General features: G+C 36.4%; 1 long non-coding RNA gene across 1 annotated transcript in view; it reads left to right on the plus strand.

Annotated features, from left to right (window-relative positions):
- The window catches only part of LOC144030736 (uncharacterized), a 47,687-nt gene that overhangs the window by 14,880 nt on the left and 26,600 nt on the right, over positions 1-6,207 (plus strand). The window lies entirely within an intron of this gene.

A 6,207-nucleotide genomic window follows, 5' to 3' on the forward strand; every position in this document is an offset into this window, starting at 1 on the left:
CTATTGAAGTCATGCGATTATTTACGAGATTACAAATTTTAGTCGCCCCGAGTTCAAATATGAATTCTGCTATTCAGGCTAACGATTTTGGTCACAGAAAACCCACTTAGGAAAGATGGGAAAACATTTCTCTGCTCTTGGGCCATCTTAAAATGTTGCAGGCAATATTTGAGGTCACGATTTTTTTTTTTAAACTCAGTTGAACGCGGTGATCGATCATTGCCAAGAGCCTCTCACACGCTCCTTTTTTCTCGCCTGTTTCCTCGTCTTTGTGGCTTTCCACTTCTTACTTGACAATCATGCCAGGTTTTTGTGGTTCAATAAAAACGAATACGGTGCAGTATGTGCAGCATCAAAAGCCGATACAGGCTCCCAATTTTTCTGTTGTTGGATGTCGGCTGATGTGCCGTATTTTCTGGTTCGGTGTGCGACCAACTTGCCGACTGCAAAATTTTTTGTGATGGTTTACTTCAGTTCAGTTTGGACGCGTCGCTCGTTGTGCGGTTGGACAAAGATGCCTGCCAACGATTACCAATTTGCGGCAGGAGGGGGGGAAAAAAATCCAAATGTCTCTTTTAGAATAAACATGAGGACAAATTTATTCTAAAAGGATGTGCTGCAGGGCTGCACAATATATCGAAAAAATATCAATATCGCGATATTGGCCTATGCGATATGCATATCGCAAAGACATGCAATAACTTTGATATGGAATTTTAAGCTTTTATCTGAATTTGACCAGTCAGATTGTCAGGTTTACCTGTTTGACATTTATTAAACGTGACAAAAAAAAAAAAAAGGAGAGAAGACACTCAGTTCAAAACTTGCAAGGAAGGAGGAGAGGAACTGACTGATACAAATTCACCACTGGACTCTGGAAAAAAAAAAACCAAAAAATCCCCTCCTCACCCTCTCTTTTTATTTGGTTTCCACGCCCGTAGTTCCATGGGTGTTCCAACCCTAATGCAAATGCAAAACATAGTTGGAATACAGTGTACTCAACAAAAATGTGCATTGCCATCCAATAGTTGAACATTATCGAGGTTTAATTACAACTAATTAAGAATACATTGAGTAGGATTATTTTGCCGCATGAATAAAAATGTCATTCTTTCATTAGTCATTTCTTTAGGCACATGTTAACTAATGCAATAATATCGATATCGCTATATTCAGCAACTATATCGCATGTTTTTTCCGATATGGTGCATCCCTAACGTGCTGAATGTTTTTTTGTAAAAGGCTTCTGCTTCATCAAAACCTACTTCGTGTTGAATTCCGCACGAGCAGCGCTTCCTGGGACGTCTGATAAATGTGTCATTGTTTTACAAAAAGACGAAATGAACGTTTGTTTGTTTTTTCAAATGAACAAGCGTGAGTTTTTTTTTTTTTTTTCACTCCCAGTGAAATTCCAGAGTGTGACCCCAGACTTGAACCAAGGAGGACATTTGTCTGCGTTCGACTTAATTGCAGACAAAACAGTTCTCGCAGTCGAAAGGTTGATGAGGTTTTCCTCACTTTGGGAAAACACATCAATCTTTTGCTGGAGAAGAAGAAAAAAAAATACAGCATTGTCTTTCTATCATTATGTCAAGGCTGGCAAAATAAGCAAAGATTACTTTATGACAAGCATGGCGCTACACCGGGACAAGACGGTGCTTCAGAAATATGTATAACCTTGAAAAAGATGGAATTGTGTTTTACATGTATTTTGTTTTTATCCATTTAATACAGCTTGAAAACATGGAGGAATTCACAACTAGTTATTTCCTCCTTTTCGTCTGTTTGATCATCTTCTTCACAGCGTCTGACAAAACGCTGGATGAATGGATGAATGGGGGGGGCAGTCTAACCACTAGCTTTGGCATGAAATGTGAAAAGAATCAGCACCCCTGTGTTGAAAAAAACATTAAAAACCTTTATCACTCAGGTGGGCCCATACGCTATACATCACATTCTGGAAATCTGGAAAAGATTACATTTTATTTTTTTTTTTGTACTCTCCAAAAAGTCACGGGATGGTTTTACGAGGTCTTGAACCCCCAGCTTGCATCGGGGGGAATTTGGTACTAAAAAGTAACTTATTAGTAACAATTTCCCCCTTTTAAATTACTAAGTTACTCATAAAGTAACTTAACAGTTACTTTATGAGTAACTTAGTTACTTTAACAATAAAGTAATCAGTAAAGTAATGATTACTTTTTTGAGGAGTAATCAGATTATTTTTTCAAGTAATCTGTGACAACACTGACTATGTCACATCGAACGTATAAATCAAAGAAGCAAAACATTTTTAGGTGACCACCACAAGGGAGCATTTTTGAAACAACTTTTTTAAAAACATTGGATTTGTACCCTGGCGGGTATTTTTGCTTGTCTCAAGCAGATAATTTAGTGTGCGTGCACCACTGGTTCGCAAAGACCCAAAATGTGTGGTGAAATAATTATTTAGGTGGATTTTACATTGTTTTTTTTGTTTTTTAATTGCTGATTAGATAAGCTGTAACTAGCGAAAGCTGAGATTGGAAATTTAATGGAGGAAAAAAGTAGTAGGAAAAAAAAAATCTAAACTGAAGCTTTATTTAAAATTGTGTAATATTCTAGAGCCTTTACAAATTTAATTTATATTTGTTGTGACAGGTTAATTGTGGATTTTCATCAGATTTGAATTATTTGATCCAGTTTTTTTTTTCTAGTATTATATTTTCATTTCCACCGAACATCTGCCCAACATGTGTGTCTCACGTTTGCTCCTGTGCTGACAACAAAACCAGCTTTTCTTTATTTTCCAAAACCTCCTCATGAGATTTCCTTCCCAAGTCTTCATCATTATTAATTCAAGAGTTTTTAATTTGCTTGAAGTGGGAGCAGAGCGAGCCCGAAAGTTTGGATATGCGCCAGCAACAATAAATAAATGACAGCTTCACGTGTATGCGCTTGCCCGTGTTCAAACTCAGATGCTTTAAATGACTCCACGCCGATTCATCGTTCATACAAACGATATCAGCGAGCCGTGAAGCCGCGGACCATTAATGGCTTTCATCCCCGGCCAATTCATAAATCGTGCCCAAACGGACAGGCCCATTAAGAACGTCATGAAAGTAGATGAAGTCGTTGCTACATCAAATATCTAGAGCAGTGGTGTCCAAAATACGGCCCGGGGGCCATTTGCGGCCCGCCGTCCATTTTTTAGTGGCCCGCGACGACATATGCTCTAAAAATGGCATTTGACTCAGTTCAAATCAAATAAAAACAAAAAAATGTTTGGAGAAGTGAGAAGTGAGAAGGGAGGCTGTCGAAAAACACGGGCGCTATTGAAGGTTATTTTAGTGAACTAAAACTAATGAAAAAATAAAAATTCAAAAAACTATTTCGTTAACAAAATAAAATACAAACATATGTTTTGTTTTTTTTTAAAAAGAAACTAACTATAATTACAGCAAAAATGTCCTATGTTTTAGTCTTTGGTAATTAATTGAATGCATGAGCCTTTGGGGATGATTTTAAATGTGATTTTTAGTCGATTTATTTTTATATCAACTGGAATATTGCGCACAAGTAATACACATTTAAAAAAAAAAAAAAACTAACACTAAATTTATGTTTACTGTGAGCATGAATATTTAATCAACTCAGATTCATACGCCAAAAAAAAACAAAAAACTGAGGACAAGACATTGCACATTCCAAACAAAACACAAACAAGGTCACTTGAATGATCGAAAACCAAAAGTTTTGCGTGTGAGAGTGAATCAGTGTGCATAAAACAAAACAAAAAAAGAACGTCTTGAAGAAGCTGAGGCAAGAGGTCAAAGCAGCAGGTGGCGTCTGCTTTGATTTTTTTTTATTTTTAAGTATCACATGGTCTGAGGGGGTGAGGAAGTGGTGACCTTCACACAGTAGGAGCGCTGCAAGGCCAGGAGGGCGTCACAGGCGGGAAAGAAGCTGGACAGCGCGTGAAAGGCATCGTCGACAAACAAAAAAAAAAAAAAAAAAAGGCACCGTCGACACATCGCTCACGCGCCGTTTCCTCCTCACGAGGACCACCGCTGGTGCTAACAGCTGCTGGCCAGGTCGGCAGCGAACCAAGAACCTGCTGAGCACTTTTTTTTTCTTCTTTTTTTTTTTTTAAACACCTCCGACGCTTCAAAGAAGAAGGTGGATATTCTTTCCCATTGAGGTCGTTCCAAAAAGAGGAACAATGTCATAGAACAGGAAATGGAATTCCACAGAAGTCTCCGTCCTGGCTGCTCAGTACAATATGGCGACAGCCACACTAAATTGGCATTCATAATTAAAGATCTGAATGTCAGGCCAGAAAGATTCTGGGTTTGAATCTCAACTTAGATCAGGGGTGTGCAAACTTTTTCATTGGAGGGCCACAAACAGAAAATCAGAAGGACGCAAGGGCCACATCATGTTATGAAGAGAAATTGTGTTTAGTCCTAAAAATTGTACAAATAATTTATTTGTGCTTTTGCATATTTAGAAAAATGCGACAGTATATAAATCAATTTATTTGTAATATGGCAGTATTATAGTTTTTGAATATTTCCTTTTAGTTAGTTTTTATTAGTTTTCATGGTGTTCTGCTTTTATTAGTTTTAGTTCTTTAATAAATGCTTAGTTTTAGTTAGTTTCAGTATTATTATTATTATTATTATTTTTTTTCCATGTGTATAACTTGTGCGCAATATTTAAAAAACACCGTGGGAGCGACGTCATCTGAAGGTGCTTTTCTATTGGCTGTTGCTAGATGACATCACTTCTGTGTGACATACTTTCCAACGTCATTATTCCGGTTGATGTCAAAATAAATCTACTAAAAATCACACCAAAGACTAAAACGAAGGACATTTTTGCTATAATTATAATTTTAGTTAGTTTTGTAAACATAAAATTTAATTTCAGTTGGTTTTCGTTTTTTAAAAAGCATTTTCGTTATTTTTTTTCCATTAACGAAATATTTTTTTGAATTTTAGTTTATTTTGTTAGTTTTAGTTAACTAAAATAACCTTTATTAGCACCTGTGTTTGTCTTCTTATGTTGACCATCTCCAAACATTTTATTTTTTATTTTTATTTGAACTGAATCAAATTTCATTTTTAGCATATGTCCCGGGCCACTAAAAAAATGGACGGCGGGCCGCAAATGGCCCCCGGGCCGTAGTTTGGACACCCCTGACTTAGATCCTTCTGTGTGGAGTTTTGCATGTTCTCACTGCGCTTATGTGGGATTTATCCGGTTTCCGCCCGCATTCCAAAAACAAAAAACAAAAACCATGCATGTTAGGTTCATTGAAGATTCTAAATCAAGGACGTGAAACGCTTTCATCGAGGGCCACATCGCGGTTATGGCTGCCCTCAGGGAGGGAAACCACATACAGTACATAAATCTGTAATTGCTGGTGGCGTACGGCCAAAAAAAAATATATATATCATGGTTGGATAATGTACGTTGGTCTCATGTTTTTGATATTTGAAATTCAACACCGGTTGCTTGAATATGTTCTTTTTTGAAAAGTAACATCAGAAGTTTGTCTTCGATTGCGAAGCTTTTTTTTCTTTCTTTTTTTTAATGGCAATGACGTCAGCATGCCAGAAGCTGAGCTACGTGTGGTAGGTTACTGTTTACAGTTGAGGTGTGACTCGAACAGCAGACAATGACACAACGTGTCCCTTACCTGCACTAAAACCTGAGTTAGTTCGAATCAAAATGTTTGAGGAAACCGTTTGCAATGATACGTTTAAGTTTAATACATTCAAACAAGTTAAAAGGGAAGTCAAGTCAAAATCATTTTCTAATGTATATTCCATGCGCACCTTTTTGGTACTGTGATTAATATTGCATTTTTAAATATGAAGACAGAAAGAAAGTAATGGCTGGATCATTTTGTTATTCTTATTTTTATCTGGCTAATTTTTATAAAGTAAAACAAGTTATTTGGGAACAAAATATGTTATCAGTAGGCCTTAAAAAAACACACACAACTGAATTACTAGTGCAAAAATCTACTTTTGAGTTTGGTTAATTTTGTACAAGTATAAATGTTAACTTAATTATTATTATTATTATTTTTTTTAGATGTACTGGTTTACAATGTGTGATATGATTTCTCTTGCATGTGATTATTGTTTTGTTGGTTTTTTTATGATTGAAAACTAGTTTTGAACAGAAGTCTGTTGAAAAATTGCAAGCTTTTCTGGG

Source organism: Festucalex cinctus, chromosome 11 (genome assembly GCF_051991245.1).
Source record: "Festucalex cinctus isolate MCC-2025b chromosome 11, RoL_Fcin_1.0, whole genome shotgun sequence".
In the NCBI taxonomy this organism is placed as follows: domain Eukaryota; kingdom Metazoa; phylum Chordata; class Actinopteri; order Syngnathiformes; family Syngnathidae; genus Festucalex; species Festucalex cinctus.